This window comes from Panthera onca, chromosome D1 (assembly GCF_046562875.1).
Source record: "Panthera onca isolate mPanOnc1 chromosome D1, mPanOnc1 haplotype 2, whole genome shotgun sequence".
NCBI lineage: Eukaryota > Metazoa > Chordata > Mammalia > Carnivora > Felidae > Panthera > Panthera onca.
Genome location: NC_138348.1, coordinates 97,672,495 through 97,694,926, shown reverse-complemented (window position 1 = coordinate 97,694,926; position 22,432 = coordinate 97,672,495).

The following is a 22,432-nucleotide window of genomic DNA, read 5'->3' as shown; positions in this document are numbered from 1 at the left end:
CTGCACTCTGTCTCTCTCTCAAAAATAAAGTTTAAAAAGGGGGCACCTGAGTGGCTCAGCCGATTAGGCATCCGACTTTGGCTCATGTCATGATCTCAAGGATTTGTGGGTTTGAGCCCCGCGTCGGGCTCTGTGCTGACAGCTCAGAGCCTGGAGCCTGCTTTGGATTCTGTGTCTCCCTGTCTCTCTCTGCCCTCCCCCCACTCATGCTCTGTCTCTCTTTGTGTCAAAAATAAATAAACATTAACAAAAAAAAATTTTTAGTTAATTTTAAAAATTTTAGGTAATAATGCTGTGTTGTATATTTGAAAATTGCTAAGAAAGTAGATAGTTCTCATCACAGGAAAAAAATTATAACTATATGAGGTGATGGATGTCAACTAAACTTATTGTGGTAATCATTTTGCAATATTTATATTTACCAAATCATTATTTTGTACACCTTAAACTAATATAATGTTATATGTCAATTGTGTCTCAATAAAACGGGGGAAGGTGAGAAATAGTTATGACAGATATCCCATCCTTCCCTTGTTCCCGATCTAAGAGGGAAAACATTCAACCTCTCACCAAGTACGATGCTAGCTGTAGGTTTTTTGTGGACATCCTTTGTTGAAGATTGTGTAAATTTCCTTCTATTCCTAGTTTGTTCATGTGCCTTGATGTCATTTTTCTTAGTTTTATTCTACTTGGGTTCATGGTTGCAGGGGGGGGGGCGGTTGATCTGTGGTCTCACACTTTTTATCAAATCTGGAAACATTTTAGTCATGAATTTCTCGGTTTTCTTCCTGCCCCCTTATGGAATGCTAATTCCACGCATATGAGACAGCTTGACATTGTTCGACAGATACTGAAGCTCTTTTCATATTTTCCCAGTGTTTCTCTCCGAGCTTCATTTTGAATAATGGATACTGCTGAATCTTCAAGTTCATTGATCCTCTTTAGTATCCAACTTGTCAGTCATCCCTTCTGATCTATTTTTTATTCCACATACTAGATATTCAGATATTTTCATCTCTGGAAGTTCCATGTGGGTTTTTTAAATATTATCCACCTCTCTCACATTATGTTCATGTCTTCCTCCACCCTCTGGAACCTGGGCAGCCTCTTTACGATACCTCTTTTAACACCCTTGTTTGCTAATTTTATTATGTATGTTTCTCTATTGGTTGATTTATCTCCTGCTTGTGGGTTGCATTTTCCTAATTCATTTTATGCTTAGAAATTTTTATGAAATGCTAGGCATTGTAAATTTTATGTGATGGGTGGTGGTTTTTGTTGCATGCTTTTAAGTAGTGCTACACTTTATCCCGGTGCACAGTTAAGTGACCTGTAATCAGTTGGAGCCTTTTAAGCCTTGTGTTTAAGCTTCATTAAAGTGGACCCACAGCAGCGTTTAGACCGGAGTTAATTTAGCCCCACTCCTAAGGCCATACCCTTCTGAGCATTTTACCCAACGTCCCATTATGGTAAGGTCTCTCTACTCTGGCCGGAGAGAGTACAAGTTCCAAGTTCTGTGTGGGCTCCAGAAATTGTTCGGCTCCCTCCTTTCTGGTGATCCTTTCCCTAGCTTGGGGCCCTTTCCTCCCACACATTATGGATCCGTAGCCAAAGACGGAAGGGGCCCCTCTGCAGACCTCCAGAGCTCTCTCTTTCTGTGTAGCTTCCTCCTCTTTGGCATGTCGCCTGCAAGTCCTTGGCTCCCCTGAACTCCGGTCACTTTCTCCTCAATTCGATGAGGCCACCGGCCTCTATTTAGCCTCTCTCTCCCTCTGTTCTGTGACCTGGAAACTGCCTCCAGGAAATGAAACTTCACTTCATTTGTCTCCCTTCTCTCAGGAATCACGGCCCTGTGCTGACTGTTGTCTAATATCTAAGAAATATTTACTATATATTTTGTCCAGTTCTCTGGTTGTCTAAGGTGTCAGGTGTCTGTGACGCCGATCACCAAGCTGAAAGCGGAAGTGTTTCGTGATGAACACAGTTTGGGTTTAGTTGTTTTCCGTGGGTTTTTTGTTTTGTTTTGTTTTTTTAATGAAGACTAATTTATTATTTTTTTGTTTATGGTTATTGACTTTTGGGTCCTGTTTGAGACTTCTTTGCCTACCTTTGGATTTCAAAAATATTCTCTCCTATGCTTGCTTTAAAAATACTTTAGGGGGGCGCCTGGGTGGCTCAGTCAGTTAAGCGTCCGACTTTGGCTCAGGTCACGATCTGGCGGTCCGTGAGTTCGAGCCCCGCGTCAGGCTCTGTGCTGACAGCTCAGAGCCTGGGGCCTGTTTCAGATTCTGTGTCTCCCTCTCTCTCTGACCCTCCCCCATTCATGCTCTGTCTCTCTCTGTCTCAAAAATAAATAAACGTTAAATAAATAAATAAACTTTAGGGGCACTTGGGTGGCTCAGTCACTTGAGCCTCTGACTCTTGATTTTAGCTCCAGTCATGATCCCAGGGTCACGGGATCGAGCCCTGCCTACGGCTACGTGCTGAGCGTGGAGACTGCTTGGGATTCTCTCTCTCTGTCTCTCTCTCTCTCTCTCTCTCTCCCCCCCCCTCCCCAACTCATGCTCACTCTCTCTCTAAAATAAAATAAAATAAAATAAAATAAAATAAAATAAAATAAAATAAAAAACTTTATAACTCTAACTGCTATATTTAGGTCTATGTTCCAACAGACTCTAATTTTTTTATATGTGATATAAGGTTCAGGAGTCAAAGCTTATTTTTTGTCTAGACAAAGATGCCCAGTTGTTTCAATACCATTTGCTGAAAGGTTTTCTTTTCTCTATAGAATTGCCTTGGTAACCTCCATCCAAAATCAATTAACTGTGTAAGTACAAGTCTATTTCTAGAACCTCTGTTGTGTTCCATTGATCTACTTGTCTATCCTTACGCCAATACAACAAGGCTTTGATCGCCACAGCTTTATAGTAAGTTTTACAGTGATCTACTATAAATTCTTGAGCTTTGTTTTTCTTTTTCAAGATTATTTTGTTTCTTTTGAACTTCCATATAAATTTCAGCATAAGCCTATAAAATGTTACCACCAAAGCCTTCTAGGATTATGACGGGAATTACATTAAAATCTAGGGATTAACTTGGCAAAACTGACATATTGTCAATATTGGGTCTTAACAAATATTATATTTCTCTTCATTTTTTTAGGTCTTCTTTAACTTCCCTCAGCAATGTTTTGTAATTCTCAGTGCACAGTTCTTGCGTATCTTTGGTCAAAGTACTTTCCTACGCATTTTGTTATCTATAATACTATTGCAAATAGAATTTTTCATTTTCCAATTGTCTGCTGCTAGGATGTAGAGTCACAATCCACATGTTTATATTGACCTTGTAGCTTTCAACCTTGCTAAATTCACTTATGAGTTCTAGTAAGGTTTTTATCCATGTAAACTCTTATGGCATCTGTGAAAACAACGCGTTTTACTTCTTCCTACCCCAAATTTGTGTTTTTTTTTTTTAAATTTCTTTTTCTTGCCTTATTGCATTGACTATGATTTCCAGTACGGTGTTGAATAGAACTAATGCAAGTAGACAACCTGATGTTATGGGGAAAGCGTTCAGTCCTTTACCAGGAAAGATGACATTAGCTATAGGTTTCACATAATGCTCTGTATCAGATTGAGAAAGTCTCTTATTTTCCTCGTTTACTGAGAGTCTTTGTCATGAACAGGTGGGATTTTGTCGAATGCTTTTTGTGCATTCATTGAGATAATCAAATGAATTTTCTCCTTGGCTCTGTAAATGAGGTGGGTTATAACAATTGATCTACAAATATGAAATGGATAAACCTCGTATAGTCAGATATGTTTTACATATTATTGGATTGAATTTGTGAATATTTTGTTAATACACTGTCTATCCACTTATATATGTATAGTTGGATTCAACTTGTAAGTATTTTGTTAAAGGTTTTTGTATATATATTTATGAGAGACAGTGACATATAGTTTTCTCGTCTTTGTCAAATTTGGGTCGCCAGGTTATGTGCGACCCTGACAAGACTTGAGGAATATTCCTGCTTCACTCTTCTTTCTGAAAGACTATGTGTAGTGTTGGTATCATTTCTTCCTTAAATGTTTGATAAACCCAACAGTGAAATCATCCAGGCCTGGAATCTCCTTGATGAAGTTTCGTAGCACAAATCCAAGGTACCGGATAGGTATAGGACTACTTTGATTTTCTATTTCATTTTATGTGTGTTTTGACAAGTTCAACACTGTGGTCCTCAAGAAGGGGTGGAGTGGCAGGAAGGCCGAAAAAGAAGGGACAGATGTTTCCATGAGATCCAACAGTTCCTGGAGGAGACCTACCATATTTCTCCTGGGGGAGAACAGGGATATTTCAGGCACTAGAGAAGCATGTTCTGTGGGAGGGTAGGGGGAATTCACTGGGCCTCACTAAGGACTTCTCGGTGACACTTTACAACGATGGATGAACCAACATGTGTTCTGAATACAAGCTCACAGAGAAACCTAAAAACTTAATCAGCATCCCAGAGAAGCAGCATATTTGGTAGACCCCAAGACGGCACCTGCTTTACCTTCATTACAGTAATAACTTTCTTTGTACAGCTGTGTGTGTGTGTGTGTGTGTGTGTGTCCCCTCAATATTTGAGTCTGCCAAATATGATGTGAGGATGCCTTACAACCTGTGAAAATAGTACAAACTGCATTGTTATTACGCTTTCTATTTCAGTCTCCTGTTTGTTTATCACGAATCAGTTTCCTGGAGATACATTGCCTCCAGGTGTACTGACAGAATCAAGCTTCAGAATGTGAAAACAATGGACAGACTACAAATTTCAGTGATACCCCCCCCCCCCCACACACACACACACACGGTACTGTGGGTACCCTTTTGAAGAAGGCCTGACATGTAGTCCAGCCAGGCACACGGTGGCTTAAGGTGGGTACAAGAAATGAGGAGGGGCTGGACCAAGGGCCGAATCCCACATACGTATGTCATTCTGGGCATTGCATCTGTCCCCGTCACCACCCTGGACTTCTCAAGAGCCTCCTGCTGCACTCCCCACAGTGACTCATGCCCCGTCCAATTCATTCTCCATGCAGCAGCCAGAGGGACCTTTCTGAAACATAAATTTTAGCTGGCCATCGCCTCCTTCTTTCACATGCCTGCCCAACCGAAATCCCTTCATGGCTTCCCATTTCTCTCGGGGAAAAGACCCAAGTCCTTTCTCCTGGGGTAAAGACCCTAAGACGGTTCACAGCCTGCATCCTCAGAGCTTGGCACGCAGCAGATGCTCATTGAATGAATGCGGTCCTTGGACCGGTCAGCACCCCTGAGCCATCCTAATACCTCCTCGGTCTGTGATGCACATTAAATGAGTAACTCGAGTGAACTTGCTTCCGAAAGCGGTAAAGCGCTGCAAAGTAGTGTTTATCCCCATCCGTGAAGTGGAACTTGGGAAGGACGCAAGCGGAGGGGGCAGAGGTGCGCGGGCGGGCGCCCCCGTGCGGCGAGACCGAACCAGTGCGGCGGCGGAGGCGGCTGGAGGTGCGAGCGGTGGGAAGTCAGCGAGGCCCAGGCTCTCAGCCTCCCAGACCCGCCCGGGCCTGCTGGGCTTTGATGGCTGCTCCCCCGCCCCCCACCCTCCCTGCACAAAGTCCTGTTTCATGCCCAGCGCTGGAATGGACTTTATGTGTGCCCTCGGGCACCCGCAGCCGGCCGATGGGGGACCTGGTTTAGGTTTCTAGTGAGCATCCGGGGGTGGCAGGGGCCTGAGCTCCATAGGTTCTGTCCAGCATGGGAGGAGGGGGAGGGGAGACCAACCTGACCAAGGACGCAAAGGGGCTGTTGGGAAATCCACGGTCCAGCCAGGTAACCAGAAAGATAAAGGCGGTGCTCGTTCTAAACGGCAGTCCAGCTAGCTAATATCCGCTGGTAGTGTGCTTTGTTCGGGGCTCTATGCCCAGCCTCATCAGGGAAATGTATCTTGGTTTCTGTCTCTGGGTCTGTGTCCCTGCCCTGGGTCTCCTCCCCCTCTTTGCAGGCAGGCACCGCAGGGCACGGGTTCATTTCCCATCCCTAACACCAACCACTGCCTGGCACAGAGCAGGACTGGAAAGCCTTGCTGAGTGACCGGATGTACTCATTTAATGCCACAAGTACCCTCTGCAAGGGTGGGGGGTGTGCGTTTATCATTTTCATTTTCCTGATGAGAAATCTGGAGCCCAGGGAGGCCACCTGCCCCGCATCTTGCAGCTATAGAAGTGAGCAGGTGCAGGGGACCCGGATAGATAAAATGTGCTTCTCATGGGAGATTCCCTGAGCTTCATGGGCTCTAACTAGGCAGCTTCAGGGCAGAGAGCCCACCCACCGGGACCGACCAGACCCACCCCTACAGAGCCCCCCAGCACTGCAGCGTGGGAATGGCTGTCTTTGCCTGGCTCTGAGACAGTACTCAGGGTGGCTGTTGAAGCAGCGTCTCGTGTGCTGAGCCCCTGGAAGGGTGAACAGGAACCTCACCCTCGTCCAACCCAACCCAGCTCGCCCTGCACAGCCAGCTCTCGGCCGGAATCGATGCTCTCAGCAAGTCCGTGGTCAGGGCACGTGGGCAGAGCAGACAAGAACCTGGGGAGACCCACTGGCTACACGGGTTGACACCGAGAACGGCTGCAATGTGTCCAAGACATGTAAGAGCCGAGGACGAAGCAAAGCCTGGGTTGCCCGCTGTGGCCACAGCGTCCATGAGGACGTGATCGCCGACGGGACCAGCCTCTGAGTGGTCATCTGAGCACCCCGGGAAACAGTCCCTTCCTTTACCTTCTCTCACGGAATGTGGCCCAGGCAATGATGGCTTCTGTGCCACCAGGGATCCATCTTCCACCCAGGAAGTCTCTCCTGGAATCCGACTACAATCCCTCCTGCTGGCGTTAGCTCACTCCTCACGCTCTGACCTGAGAGGTGAGGAAGACCGGATCTTCATGCTCTTCCCTTGCCCTGGGCCCAGGAAAGGTTGTCATGAAGCTGAGGAGAGAAAGTGCTCTTGAACATCAGACTTGCGGTCCAGGAGCCTGGCCACCAGATACCAATCTGATGTCCCACAGCTTCTGCCCGACCGGCGCCAGGAGTGACCCATTGGGCTGAGCCGCCAGGCGTGCTGTGGACACGTCCTTGAACCCCTTATCCGTTACAGACACGCAGGAACACGCCTATACTCGGACCGGCCCTGCCGATGTCAGACTGAAGGGTCCCAGCAGTGGGGAGCCAGGGAGGCAGCTGGGACCTGTGTGCTGAGACACTGGCCCGGGGGCTTGGGCTCCTGGGAGTGGCTCTAGCATGTTTCGAGGTGAGGTTCCACCGTAGCTCTTGGGGACAGGATCCCAGCCCAACCAAGCCACGACCACACCCCGGGGCCCGAATCGAAGCAGGACACAACCCCTGGCTGCGGGGAAAGAGAAAACAAGGGGTGACAGCAGGGGCGGTTCTCCCGAACACAGCTCAGGCATCAGAAGGGTTCAGAGCTGCACAAGCCTACGCTCACCCCACCGCACGAACGATCCCCTGGTGATCCTCCTTGGAGAGCCCGGAACAGTGGGGAAGAAAGGTGGGTGAGGAAGGAGTGCCATTAGGAGCCTGCTGCCGGCGTCCAGGTAGGATCGGGAGGGCCTGGAGGATGGCCTCGGAGGAAGCACACGGCGTACCCAAGCCCCAGCCTGGAGATAGGGCAGTTGGAGCAGTGCCTGAGCTCAGGGATGAAAAGGTAGTCACGGCCCTGTCTCAGCTCTGCCCTGTGCCCGTCCCATCTTGCCCAGGTCACTTGAATTGGCCAAGCCTATGATCGATCTCCTCTTTAAAATGGAAAGGAGAGGGGCGCCTGGGTGGCTCAGTCAGTTAAACGTCCGACTCTTGATTTCGGCTTGGGTCATGGTCCCAGGGTCGTGGGGTCGAGCCCTGAGTCGGGTTCCACACTGAGCGTGAAGCCTGCTTATGACTCTTTCTCTCTTTCCCTCTACCCGTCTACCCTGTTCTCGCGCTGTCTCTCTCACTCTTGCTCTCTCTAAAATAAAATAATAAAATGCAAGGGAGACACCCCACACCTGTGCCAGGCGCCTGGTCCTGGGGGAATATAGGGGAAGTGGCCGAGAAGGGAAAGAGGAGGGAGGGCTGGTAACCCACCTCTTCCCACCTCTGGTTCTGCCTCAGTGGCCTGAGTTGGGCTGGTCAGGAAGCCAGGTGTGGCCAATCAGCTCTCTTGCCCACCACCCCCACCCCCACCCCCCACCCCAAATGAGCTCTAGCTCCTACCCACTTCATCTCAGGAATAAACCTAGAACAAACACTCCACAGTCCCAGCTCTGCTGCTTTTTGTGGGGCGGAGTGGCAGAAACCTGGATTCGACCCCTGCTGTGTAAGTCCTTCCTGGCTGCGTGACAGTGGGCATGACGGAACCCCTCTACAAATGGCCAGCCTGGCTTTGGCCCTTCGTGCGTGCCAGATGCCGGGATAAGCACTCTGCCCTCACCCCTGCGGCAACCCTCCGAAGTCTCCCGTGTCGCAGGTGAGAAAACCGAGATCCAAGGGGTTGCGCAAGCTGCCGAGATCACGCAGCTGGTGAGTCGCGGAGCTATAAGGTGGACAGTCCCACGCTGAAGGAGGCGTTGGGATAGCTACCTCCCAGAGCTGCTGTGGTGAGCAGATGAGCTCTCACTTGGAAAGTACCTGCCTGGCACAGGCGTGAGCTCAAATAAGCCTCCTTCCTATTTTGTCCCCGCCACCTTCCAAAGGGAACGGGACTGTGGTTCCTCCTTCTGACCACAGGGTGTCTCCACGCCCTTGCTCAACCAGCCACCCAGGCGGGGCCCAGGCTGACTTTGACACTGCCCTTCATGGGTCTGGCCTAAATCCTTCGTGCTCCTGGTTAGCATATCCATCCCCCTCCCCCCACCGGCGCCCCCCACCCCTGTTTGGTCTTGACTGTTATGAGCACAAGGTCTGTACCACCCACACCCCCACCTTTCCGGGTGGAGCTGAGTGGCCTGGAGGGCATGTCACTTTCTGGGTGGGCCTGCATCCTGTGGACCCCTGGGTAGTTGGTGACCTCCTCAGGTTCCGGTCAGCAGCTCAAGGATCGGATTTTTTCAGGAAATCCTGCACCCTCCCCATGGTGGGCCTTGACCGGCCTGGAGAGAGGCTCCTGCCACCTGCTTTGGCGGCCCCTGCCCAGTCTGACGGAGTAACTGGTGGCCTGGGTTTTGCTTTCTAGTCTCCACCACCTGTGTTCTCCTGAAGTTCTCCCTGGGAGGGTAATTAGAAGACGCATAGTTCTCTCCTTTTGGAGGATCAAATGAGGTTAAGTAGGTGAAAAACATGATGTAAGCTTGTTATTACAACTTAAATGTTGGTTGCCAAAGATAGGGAAACTGAGGCCCCACAAGCCACACAGCATGTCACCGGTGGCCACGGGGGAGAAGCCCGGGCCTCCTGATCCCAACCTAGCCAACTCGCCCAAAGAATCACATTTGGCTTCGAAATGGCTCCCTCCATGTGACCGCAGTCCAGTGGTTTGAAAGGGCAGCAGAACAGAGATCAGGGGGCCAGAGGAAGGCAGGGACGAAGGGGTTAAGGGGGGGCCTGGAGCTGGATGGCTGAAGGCTATTAACAGACCAGTAGGAGAGGAAGAGGCCAGAGAGTGGGTCTGGCTTTGATTAGGTCCCAAGGCCATCTGGAGAATCAGACTCTGGAGATTGGTTGGTTTTATAGGGGGCAGATGGCATGAATTATAGGGGCTTTAATGGGGAAGGGGGCTCTCCCCACAGTGCCTCTGAAAGGGTCCGGGTGGGGCCTCTTCCCTCGCAGCCTGGACCGATTGCATCAGCTTCCGCCCCTGCTGTGCCTTCCTGCCTGCAGTACAGGACCCCTCTTCACGGGCCCCACAGTACCCACCCCCTGAGGCGTCTGGGAGGATGTGCTATCACTCACAGGAGAAAGAGACCCTCTGCTCTTTCTACAGAAGCCACATCAACATGAGGTACCAGCCAGGAGCCACTGTGTGATGGGTGAACCACCATGTGGCCCAGCGAAATGTGAGTAGCCATCTTGCCCCCAAGCTAACTGCAGACCTTAGACAGTAATCCACCCATATCCTTGATGGTGAGGAGCTCGGAGACCATCCTGTCCAAAAGCTTCCACAGAGGCCAAGACCACACAGCTAACCACCCAGTGCTGGACCTGAACCCTAGTCCCCCAACCCTCTTCCTGACCACACTCCCTCACACGGCCTCTCTGGGTGTCCTTTCCTCCCGGAACCAACAATACCTGTTTGGCCTCCCTCACAGCTGGAATGGAATGAAGTGTTGGCCGCAGAAGGCTTTGAAAAATTAGATCCACCACGCAAAAGATCTCGGCATTATTGCAGTTTGGTGAACAGAGCCCGGAAGCCCACGGAGCTCCCTGGAAGCAGGCCAGCTAGTGGTTCCCCTCTGAGGAGGAACCCACCTGACAGCCCGATTCCCTCTCCAGTGCCGCTCTGCTCAGGGGAAGCCAGTAGGGCGCAGCCCAAGCAACCATCTTGAGGGCGATGGGCCATTCTGGAAAACAAAAACAAAAACGAAACAGCTCTCTCTTCCTGCATCCCAAAGCCAGAGATGAATTATCCCCGCCTGGTATCCCAGACGGGGAAGGGGGAGGGAAGGAGGGTTGACAACAAATTCTCCCACCATTTTGGATATTATCTTGGCCAGCCAGAAAACAGCCTGAGCCATGCCCATCACCCTAAGGTATATATCTCTGACATGACAGTGTCCCTTCTACAAATCTACCCTCGGTTAGATTTGCACAGACGTGTGTGCAGAGGGCTGTCCATACAGCTTTGCAATAACTGAAGACTGTCCTTAGGGGACGGGGTAAATGCATCAGGGCGCATGCATACTATATAATACCAGGCAAAGAATGAAGTAGATGTATATGTGTATATAAATGAATATACGTATATATAAGTGAAATCGATGTACAGGAAGATCTGTAAGATACGCTGTTAAGAACAAATCATACGTGGAAAGGTACGCATATAATATGTTCCTGTTTCCCACACACGCCAAAAGGAGATGCAAATAAAGCACAGAACGTTTCTGAATGATACACAACACAGCCGTTAATCGTAGTTGCTTCCCAGTTGGGAGACAGATGGTGTGAGGTAACAGAGGACTTACCCTTAAGTACATGCCTATTTTAGCAATTGGAGATGTGCTACTTTTTCAGTGAAATGAAGGGAGGGAAAGCCAGTCTGGAAAAATAGCTGCTTGGGCTCGGCCACATCCCTCATCTTCCCCCTTCCAATTTCCCGAAGTTTTCCCCCCGCTTCCTTTCCACCTGCTCTGACCCACGCCAGCCCATAAGGGTGTTTCCACCTCAGCCACCCTTCGTTCTGTGAGGACCAAGGACTCCCTTCCGTGCCCAGCTGCAAGAGGCCTACGAGGACCTCAAATGCTTGGAGGAGCAAGGTCGCCCCAGGTAGGAGCCGTGGGAGCAAGCCAAGGGGCTTGGTTTCCTATTAACTGCTGGAAGGAGTGGCAGTTAAACACCAAGCTTCAAAGAGTCTAAGATTTTCAAAACTCGCTTTTGGGGAATATGCAGCTTTTATTGGAGGTGTCAGACATTAATGAGAGTTCTGGATCTTTCCCAGCCCAAAGAGCACTCTCCCTCTCTTCCCCACCCCCCCCACTCCTTCCAGCAACCGGCTAGCCCCCCTTTGATGAATGGAGAGAGACTGAAGGTTCCAGGGGTATTCCTGTCCCACTCCTCAGCCCACCTCTCTCCACCCCCTACACTTCGAGAGGAAGGTGTGGAAGCTGAGAGGATCCAAGGGGAGGGGAGTTAGGAACCCAAGGGAAGGGCTGGGGGGCAGGTTCAGACAGAGGCAGAAAGGCCAACCTTGCTTACCTGCTCCTTTGGAAAACGTTTCAAGGCCAATGATTAGTTGTCCTGTGCCTGCCCTATGCCAGTTGGATGAAACCCTCAACACACACTTGCTCCCTCTTGGAAATGATCGTGTTCTTAGATATTCTGAGATCCTGACACAGAAGGAATTGTGAGCGCTCCATTTTGTCTGAATGTATGTAGAGTCACAACTGAGCTTTCCTTGACCACATTTTTAACGCCGGCTCACTTCCCAGTCTTGGAATGTACCTGGTGAGCTTGAAAGGTAGGCAGGATGTCCAAAACAGAGGGGCGCCTGCCAATAAATACACTCTGAGCAGAGGACACAGGCAAAAATATTTGTAGGATGAATTTGTGCAGAAGTAAATGAGTGAATGACTTTACTTACAACGCAAAGACGTGAAGTTAGACATTAGAATTTATACATTAGATCATGTTAGATATCTAGATTAGAGATTAGAAATTACTCCTGTTAGTTAGGCATCGGGGCCTCTGAAAAGACTATACCATGATTCTTAAAGGAAAGGATCTTTCTCCTAGTCATCTTTATAAAGGATGGATGGATAGATGGATAGATGGATGGATGGATGGATGGATGGATGAGTGAAAGAATACATAGTCTCATGATCCCTGGAGATATAGGGATATCTTACTATATAAGACAGTAGGACAATTATATATCAAAAGTTATATAGGGGCAAGGTGACCTATTGGGCCTGTTTCCAATCCAACTATCTGCGGCTAGAGCGAGTATTCAGGAATATTTGTATCTAGACTGAGCATATGATGGTACTCAGGCTTCTCAGAAGTTACTCCTTTCCAGTCTGTGAGCAGCCATCAGGGAATGCGCTCTCTCCACTGAATGAGTAGGGCGGGGCGGTCATCTCCAACACTACTGGCTCTTGGAATCATCTTCCACTGCCAGTAACCATGGTGACTCTACTTGGTGACCCACCAGGAGCTCGTGGTCCTCCAGATTTCTCAGCAAAATCCCCTGCGAGAAAATGGAGAAAGAGTTCTGTCCTTTTCTCAATACCTTCTTCCCAGAGAGTGTGTCTCGGGTCAAACAGAGAACTAAAGTGGAGATGTGCGAAGTTAATTTGTTTGTGTCACTCAGGGTAGAGCTTAACAGCAACACAACATTGGGGGAAAGTTAACTTGTTAGTTTCCAAGCACCAACAAAGAAAGGCGGCGCAACGGTCACTGGCCTTGAGACACAGCTCTGTCCCCTTCTCCTCCAGATCTCTTTGTCTCTCAATTTTCCATTCTTTCCCTAGAGTCCCTTCCATCAAGTCAAGGACCAGTGTCCTTCAAGGACCTACTCCTTCCCTCCCCACAGAAAGCCGTCGTGTTTATGGCCTAGAATTTAGCCAGATGCTCATGGAGACTCTCCTCTTGGCAACAGTTGCTAGTGGATCTCCCATGGGGGAGCTGTGGCCAGTGTCCTCATTAGCCAAGAAGCAAACATGTCTCCAGTCCTGATGAGCACTTGTTCTTTTCCCAGAACCAACACGGTCTGGTCTCATAGGACGAAGGGCTATTTTTCCTCTTAGCTTGTCTTTGACCCTGCCCTTATAAAACAGTAACTCCAGCATTAATTTACCTAAGAAAGCATCACTCATTCCTGAGCTTGGCTTACAGTCGAAGCGTTACCACATCAGTTGTTAAGTGTTCTCAGCATCTACAATGACTAATTAGATTTGTTCTAATTTCTAATACCCCCTTGATGAAAGATGTCACGGCCACCGGGTAGTTCATTCTGCCATAATAAGAATTATCATCTAGAATGGTCCATCCAGCTAGATCCTAACTCTGAGGATGGAGAATAGCCCAGATCCTATCTCTGGGCTATGGAGAATATACTGTTCCCGTAATATCACCACTGGGATGCTAGGGGGGAAATGCATCCGGGCATCCCTTATTCCCCTGGTGGATATGTACGAATAACTTGACCCTCTTCAGTTTACCAAGCGTGTTAATGTGCATTATCTTTTCTCGTTCAACTCCTGGGAGATTGATAGTATTGTTATCCCTAAAGCACAGTTAAGGAAAAAGCAACTGAAATTCAGAGACTTGCCGAAGGTCATATAATTGGTAAAAGACCAAGTCAAGAATGGAACACAGGCCTCCTGACCCTCCTGCTTTCTCCACTTTACCCTTTTCAAAAATGTTATGTTTCCACCTAGAAGCCGCTATGCGTGCTAAGACTGCTAATGTGCCCGGGAAGTGTTACAAAAGCACTTCCCACTTCCTGAGGCTGGGCTGGGTGCCGGGGGCTGGGTGCTGGGTGTCCTGAAGCTGCAGAGAAGCAAATTCCAGCATTTCTGATCTTCTAATGCCTAGAAAGAAACCAGGCCATGAACGAAGAGAGCCCATTACACCATCTAAAGGGAGAGAACGGAGGAAGGAAAGAGAAGGAGAGAAGAAGGAGGAGGAAGGAAGGAAGAGAGGAAGGGAAGGAGGAAGAAGAGACCAGTAAACAATTTTCTAAGGATTTCTGGGAAACCACACATACTCCAACATGGAAAGCACACGCATGCACACACACACACACACACACACACACACACACACACACACCCTGCACATCTGTATGAGGGTGTAATGGAATGAGCATAAGCTTCCGAGCCAAGTGGACCTGGTCAGTTACCCAGCTCTAACATTACTGCCTGTGAGTCTGTAAGTAAGTCACCAGATCGTTCTAAGGCTCTGTTTTTTTCATCTGCAAAGTGTGGGATGTTATGCCCATCCAAAGACTGCAAAAGGCTCAAGAAAAATGTTGAGCCAGAGGCTGGAGGAGAAGGGGAGTAGGGGAATTTGAGCAGACAGAGACTGGGAGGCCCTAATGGGAAAATGTTTGAGAACTTCAGATAAGTCTAAGAAGTCATAGCAAAGAAACCATTCTCCAGAATTCACAAACCCCAGAAAAAAGTTCAAATTCTTTTCTCCTTACGATTTTGTTACCGAGCCCAGCTCCCCTCCCTCTTGAGAATCCTTTCCTCCCATCCCCACCCTAATGTGTCCTCCAGACTTGGCAAGAGGACTCTCCCAGCTGCCTTTCTGCCGCCATGTTTCTTCCTGCTCTCACCCCCAGCCCCCCGGGCCAGAACCAAAGCCAGCTCTCCCCGGATGGGCAAACCTAAGACAGCCCTGAGCCTCCTGGCCCCAGCTGTCCTCCCTGTGGCCCACCGCAGACACAGAAGCCTAGAGAAAGAAGGCTCACACACGGGAGGCCAATGGCAGGACTTGGGAGGAGTCAATCTGGAATGAAGATTTGAAAAGGTCCAGGGTAGGGGAAGGGCCGGGCCCACTGTGCTCATATTGCAGGCCTAAGCAAAGGCCAAAGGCGAAACTGAGGGGCAGTCGCTGAGGTTACCGAGCCAAACAAGGTTGGCTGAGTCCAGAGCCATGCTCAAGGTCAAAGGGAGGAGGTGGTCGTGCTGAGGCCAGGAAGACACCAAGGGCCAGGGAGGGAAGTTTGGCGTCGATGAGATGGATGGTCTGCAGCCACAGGCGCCCCTGGACCTCCACCCAGTGGATGAGTCAGCAACCCAAGCTGGAGGCGTAGAGAAGGCAATGGGCTGGGTATGAGAGAACCCAAGGCAGTGCCATCAAGCAGGGCCCGTGAGAAGCTCAGGCGTTAGCGGGCCCAGCATTCTTGCACCGTTCCCAGAGAACGATGCCCAGGGCAGCTTTGATCCCTGCAGCGTGGCCCAGCATCATGGGGGCGGGCAGCCTCTGTCCAGGGAGCCGGCCCCTCTCCTCTTCTGCTGCCTCATTAAAATGGACCCTCCCTCCCCACCCCTTCCTTGTGAAACATCCTGGACTCTCCTCTGCCCCCGGCTTCCCCACGACACCCCACCCTCACACTCCCTCTCCTATTCTAGCCTGCCGAGATCAACAGCTCAGCCTTTCTTCAGCCTGAGTCAGCAGGCGGGCAAGCTGCCTCCTCCAAGCCTGGAAGGGCAGTAACGGACGCCCTTCGAAGGCTTCCCCTTGACACCTTGGTTCTACTCCTGGCTGTGTGACCTGGAGCATTCCACATCATCTCTCTGTGCTTGGTTCCTGCAGGGAAGATTCCTGCCAGCCCCCGTGCTCTACAATTCTCCTTGCAATATTACTGGGGCTGGGATCTCCTGCATCCTAGACACGGAGCCAAGGAACCTGTGAGGCAGTTGAAGTTCAGAGAGGTTAAACCAATTACCCAGGATTGCACAGCTGAGTGGAGACTCTGATCGGTTTGTCTCAGGCAGGATGCACAAGACCCTCAACAAGCATCGGTTGATTTGCTGCAAAGAATGCTCTAACAGCGACAGGCTGGAGAAACTCAGTGGGGTCAACCGGCCACAACAGCCTGGGGTCCCCAAGGCCTGGGGCTTTAGTCATGTTTTCCCCAGGATGAAAGATCTTCCCCCAAGGCGGCTGAGCCTAGTCCCAGATTCTCTGATGACTGCTGTGCACCCACCCCGTCCCCCATCTCTCCCACTTGGAAAAGCACAACTACGCACATTCGTCACTCGCAACAAAGACGGGAGGGGTCGCCCACCGCCCTGTCCCCTGGGAGAGTCCAGCCCTGCAAACAGCCTGTGAGTCCTCATGCAGGACTTCAGCGCTCTCTTCGTGGAAGGGACAGGCAAGGGGAAATCAGCCCAGCTCTTCCTTCCTTCTACAACACCCCCTGCAGCCCAGAGCCTGAGGCAGAAGCCTAGGCTTAGGAGGTCCTGGGTTCGCTGGGCACTGAGTCAAGGCCTCATTCAAGGGAAAGTTGCCTCCACTAGGCTTGGGCCCCAGCTTTCTCCTGTTAATTGAGATAATGACCCAACTCCCCGGGCTGCTGTAGCTTGAAAGGGGCTTTGAGATGCTGGGATGAAAGGCACGGGAGTGGAGTACAAAGCCAGTGCAAGCCTGGCCCTGGGCCTTCTCCAGCCCCCATGCTGACTCACTTCCTCCCTCCTGCCTGGATTTTGCCTCAGTGATCCAGAGGCGCTGAACTCTCCTTTCAGGACAGTTAGGGGGTGGGGTGGGGAGGTCTTCCCAGAGAGTGTAAGCGGGCCACAGGCCAGGCATGATTCTCAACTCGCCACCACAGCCCCCCACACCCACCCCCGGGGGGGTGTGCTGGTCTGGATGCTGGTGGGATGCTACCACACATTTATAGTCATGACTCTCCTCTTCCCATGGGTGGGACGGTGAGGTGGCTCAGGGATGGGCATCCTTTTGTTACACTTGAAGACACCGAGGAACAAAGAGGTAAGGAGGCTTCCCGAGGTTTCCCAGCACATCTGAAGAGAGAGCAGATCTAAAGCCTTCTAACCCCTGTATCCTTCCCCCAGAGGGCAGCCAGACCCCAGGTTACTCATTCTTTTAAATAGGAGGCCGTCCTACAAGCTTCTTGACCCTGTGCCTGGTGTCACCAGCACTCACACGGGCTTTGCCTTCAAGGAATCTCTGCTCCTGGTCAACCAGTATCTCTTTAATATGTGGAAGGGTCACTAGATAGTTTAGGGTGAAGGAAAACACCTAAGCGTTGGGCAAGGGAGGGAGGTCTTCTGGAAGGTCAGAGTAGAGAGGTGGGCATTGCCAAGGACAGGATCCTGGTGTTGGCCCCTGCCAATGGACTAGAACTGCAAAGTCCTCCAGGGAAGGCTCCTAATGCAACAGGTCTTCAATTCTGTTCCCTTCACCTGGTGGACCTCAACCCAGGGGGCTTGGGTTCCCTTCACCTGGTAGACCTCGACCCAGGGGGCTTGGGTTCCCTTCACCTGGTGGACCTCAACCCAGGGGGCTTGGGTTCCCTTCACCTGGTGGACCTCAACCCAGGGGGCTTGGGTTCCCCTCACCTGGTGGACCTCGACCCAGGGGGCTTGGGTTCCCTTCACCTGGTGGACCTCGACCCAGGGGGCTTGGGTTCCCTTCACCTGGTGGACCTCGACCCAGGGGGCTTGGGTTCCCTTCACCTGGTGGACCTCGACCCAGGGGGCTTGGGTTCCCTTCACCTGGTGGACCTCGACCCAGGGGGCTTGGGTTCCCTTCACCTGGTGGACCTCAATGCACCACCCCCCTCCCAAGAAGCTGGGTTTCCAATTCTGCATTCTGACAGGGAGAGGACAGCCAGCCGGACCCCACTCTGGGCCAGTCCGGTGCTACAGGCAAACAAGACATGCTTCGTGCCCTTAGAGTAAAGAAGAAACATGCACAAGGCCACCAGACCGAGAGGGACATGAGCTGGCAGGGAAGGAGGTGCAGGCATCATGTTTGGGGACCGGGGAAGAAGGACTGAGTGAAAGCCCAGAAGGTTACTCGTTGGCAATTTGGAACCAACACCTCCCCCTCTTTATTGTGTAAGCCTCACCCCCCAGTTCAAGGCCTTCAGTGGCAATCCTTAAATCAGCCAGAACTAGCTGAGTTCAGAACGAGCTCTGAGTGGTTCTCCCCCTGCAAGCTTTCTCATCCCTGGACACCCAGAAAGTAGGGGCCATAATACCACCCGCAGCCAGCGGGTCGTGCGTTCATAGACATGGAGTGTTGGAACAGTTCTAGCCTGGACCATGCACTTCGGAGGACCTGTTACTTTACTCCTGGTACTTTCCAAACCCTGCTTATTAGAAAGCAGTGGGAGGAGCTCGTGTGATGGGCAAAGAACTCTCCAAGGGCCAGGGTGGTTAAGCCCCAGAACCACAGGCTGAGGGAGATTGTGTAAGGGCTTTATGGGAGGGCTTCCCAGGTAGCTGGGGTGGCCTGGACCTGAGGCAGGGTGCTCCCTGCAGTGACCTCTCGGGTTTCCTGGGGCTTGGGCCGGTCTGGAGGCCACAGGCGGGTGTGCAGGACCCAGAAGGAGTGTGGGGGAGAAGCTCGCAAAGGGTTTGTTTTTCCTATTTTTCTGGGCTCGGGGCTGCTCCTCCTGGCACTGGTCCTTCCTGGGGCCCCAGCTCCAGCTTGTTAGTTTTAAGTGGAACAATTTCCTTTGAACTCAGCTTGAATTAGCATCACCATGGCAATGGACCCGAGTTTTCACGAGTCGACCTGGTCTTCACCCCTCAAGCAATTAGCTCCTGGGAGCAAAGCAGGAGGAGGAGGAGGAGGAGGAGAAGGAGGAGGGAGAAGATGAAAGGGGGAGGGTGGGGGGAGGTGGAGGAGCAGGGGAAAGGTAAGGGGGAGAGGGATGGATGAATGAGGAGGAGGGGGAGACAGGAAGCTGGAAGGAGGAGGAAGGAGACAGGGAAGTGTAGGAGAGACTTTCTGAGCACCAAGACTGCCTTTACCTACCTTCCAAGGGCGCACCTGCCTGCAGGAAAGCTAGGGAAGCGAGGGAACCAGCATCCAGACCTTCCACACACACACAGCCTGGGAGGAAAGGTGCACTGTTCCCACTTTCTTAGGGGACAGCCGACAGCCCAGCCCCCACCAAGCAGTCACCCCCAGACGGTAAGCCCCTCCCTCCTGAAGGGACCAGGCTGGTCAGAGCCAGGACAGGGCTTTGGAGACTGAGAGCCGAGGAGGGGTCGAAGATCCCATGCTTACTTGCCCCCTGTCCTCTGTAAATGGCCATGGGAGGGAGGGTTAATGCCAGGGCCACCCTGGCCTGGACTCCACGGTGGTCTCTGTGACATCATGGCCTGCCCACTTGTCTGCTCCCTCCCTGGTCTGGGAGCTTCCCAGACACCAGCACAGCACCGTGCCTGACACGTATTAGCAGGCAATAAGGATTTTTGCAAATAAATTAACAAATGAATAGGCTGTTGTGTTTTTTAATGAGTGGTAAGGCCAGGAAAGGGGAATAGCAAACCAGAATCCTCCAGAATTTGATAGAGTTGAGATCCTCTCTTTTGTCAAGAGGCTGTCTGTCCCCACCTCCTCCGGGAAGCCCGCAGGGACTTGCCACTCCTAAGGCTCCTCAACCCCTAAGACCCCTGCAATCATCCCCATGACCCTGCAGCTAATTACTGTTTCACTCATCCACCTCCAGAGCTAGGCCGGGGTCTATGACAATAGGGGCTGTGCCTCGCTCTCCATCTCCTTCCACGCTCCGAGTACCATGTGTGTGCTCTAAAAATGTCTGTGAATGCATCAACCCGAGTATTTGCACACTGCCTGGACCATCGTTCAGCTGTGTCCCGCACAGGGCCAGGTGGCCGGCTCTCAGAGGCCAGCAAAGGCGGTCCCTGGGTGAGACGAATGTGTAAACAGGACTGGCAGTTACAACAAGCGAGCAGAGGGAAAACCAGAGGCCGTGAGCCGGTGGGGCCACGGGGGCGGGGCTTCCGAGGACCCTCATTCCTGTCTGCTCTCCAGAGAACTGAGGGGGAGAGGTGTTTCGTAGGCCCTGGGGGGCACAGAGCATTTGAAGAAAGCAAAACAGCCTCGGTCTCTTCTCAAAAGGAGTCCAGTGGGAGGGAAAGGCTGGCAGGCGGGAGGAAGGCGGTGTGTTCTATCCACGCTGTGTGGGACCTTCTGAACTGACCCTCAAGGAGGGACCCAGGCTTGGCTTTACAGCTGGCGTATGTTTACTGTCTTGGGACCAGGAGCGGTCTCTAGGCACGATCGGCTGGCGCCCCTGTGTTTTCTGTCTCCCCCTGGCTCGTACCGTGTCCCCCCAGCAGCCGCCGCCGGCTCTGTGGGTCCAGCCGCCCAGGGCTTCTGAGCTGGCTGACGTTGGATCAGGGATCGGCACGCAGCCTCATTCTCCGGGCCTCCGGCTCTGCCCCCGTAAGGAGGGGATAATGACAGCCTCCTTTGCTGGTCTCCAGGATTCCATGAGGGGCTGCTGGCGAAGCACTCAGCACAGCCGCCCAGTGTCTCCAAGAGCTCAGTCGGCCTGGCTGGTGTCACCTGGCGTCCCTCTTGAGTCTGGTTTCCCACGTGTACAACGAAGTCAAATCCTTTCTTGGCATTTTCATGTCACACCGCCCCGCCTCCCCCGCCTCCACACAAATCACCACCTTTCTCTTCGGCGGACCTCTATCCAGGCGCCATGCACCATTCGCATCGGTCCCAAGGGCTGCCCTTTTCCTCCCTCTGTCTGCATTTCTGGCCCTTGGCTTCACGCGCTCTGGTACCGTCCCTGCCGGCCTTCCTTCCGCCCCTCCTCACTTCTCTTCTCCCAAGTCTTGCCTTGGGCCTCTCCGTCCCTCCCTCCCTCCCTCCCTCCCCTCCCCTGCTCATTATAAAAAAGAAATCTTTCTCAATACGCCAAAAATGCACTCATCCCCCCACGGACCCCAGTCTAGCACAAAGGGCTGGTTCTTTCTGGCTGCTCTATGTGGTCTCCTTCTTGCCCACTGCCTTTGAATCGTGGCCTCGTTCACAGGGCTGGAAGGGCTCACTGGGGATTTTCCCATGTGGCCGGGTGGGGAGGAGGCAGGGAGGGCCTCCAGTTGGTGGAAGGGGGTGGAGACCGGCGGCCTAGCATCTTCCCCAAATTTGGTTGATCCTCAGGGGGAAAACAAACTGCCTACTTGATATCATGAATAACTCCTTGAAACCAGAAGAAGCCCACTGGATTTGCGGGAAGGATTCAAGATAGAAATCAGGAAGGCCACCGTGTGGAATATTGGGTGTCAAGGACACGACAGAGTTGGCCTTCTCCCTGGGGCTGGATGACAGTCCTTTGGCCTGGAAGCGGAGGAGGGGCTCCCTGATGGATCAGATGGGATGTAAGCACGCTGGGGTTCTTCAGGGAGTGCTGTGCTCTCTGAGCTCTGGGCCCCTCCCCACCCCACCCCCCACCCAGTGCCCTCAGGTCTCTGGTCCACAGGAGCCCTGACCTAACCTGGTGAGCGGCCCCTCCCCTCCAAAGCCAGGATGACCTTGCTCCAGAAAGAAAGTCTTCTGATGCATTCAGGAATGGGGGTGGGAGACAGGAGCAGAGGAGAGAGGGTATTCAAGGCCTTCTCAAAGAGGCTCAGGGACAGGCCCCGGGTGGACTCCTGCAGGACCTCAGAGCACTCTGCTCCTGGCTGTGACATTCATTTCCAGGCTGGAGAAGGCCCTGGCCTCAGCATTTCCCTGCCTTCCGGTCCCCTGTGGATTTCTGAGTTTCCCACTGTCTTTCCTACATTCCCCCACCAGCAACCTCCCCCTCCCTTCCCCACCCCTACAGCAGCTGGAAGTCCATGGTGTTCCTGAGTTAATCAAAAACTCCTGTACTTTGCCCTTGAATCCAAGCCATCATTCCTTTGTCCCAGGGCAATAGGGTAGGCTTGCTCTCCTCTGGCTTAGTGTTGGAAGAATAAAAGGCGGGGAGAAGGAGAAGGGAATTAATGTTTAGCTTCCTGCTGTTATCCGGGCACTGGGCTGGGTGCTCAGCAGATGCTGACCTCACAAGTGTCCTCCCGGTGGGGAGGGGTTAAATGCAAGCTCCCATTTGCAATTAAGAAATTGAGATGCAAAAGCCTTAAAGAAACTGTCCCCTATCTCCCAAATATGAAACAATGTGGGGGGGGGGGGAAGGGGGAGAATAGCTTGAGGCTTCCATCGGAGTTCTGAGGGGGTTTCTAACCCATGATTAGGTTAGAGAACT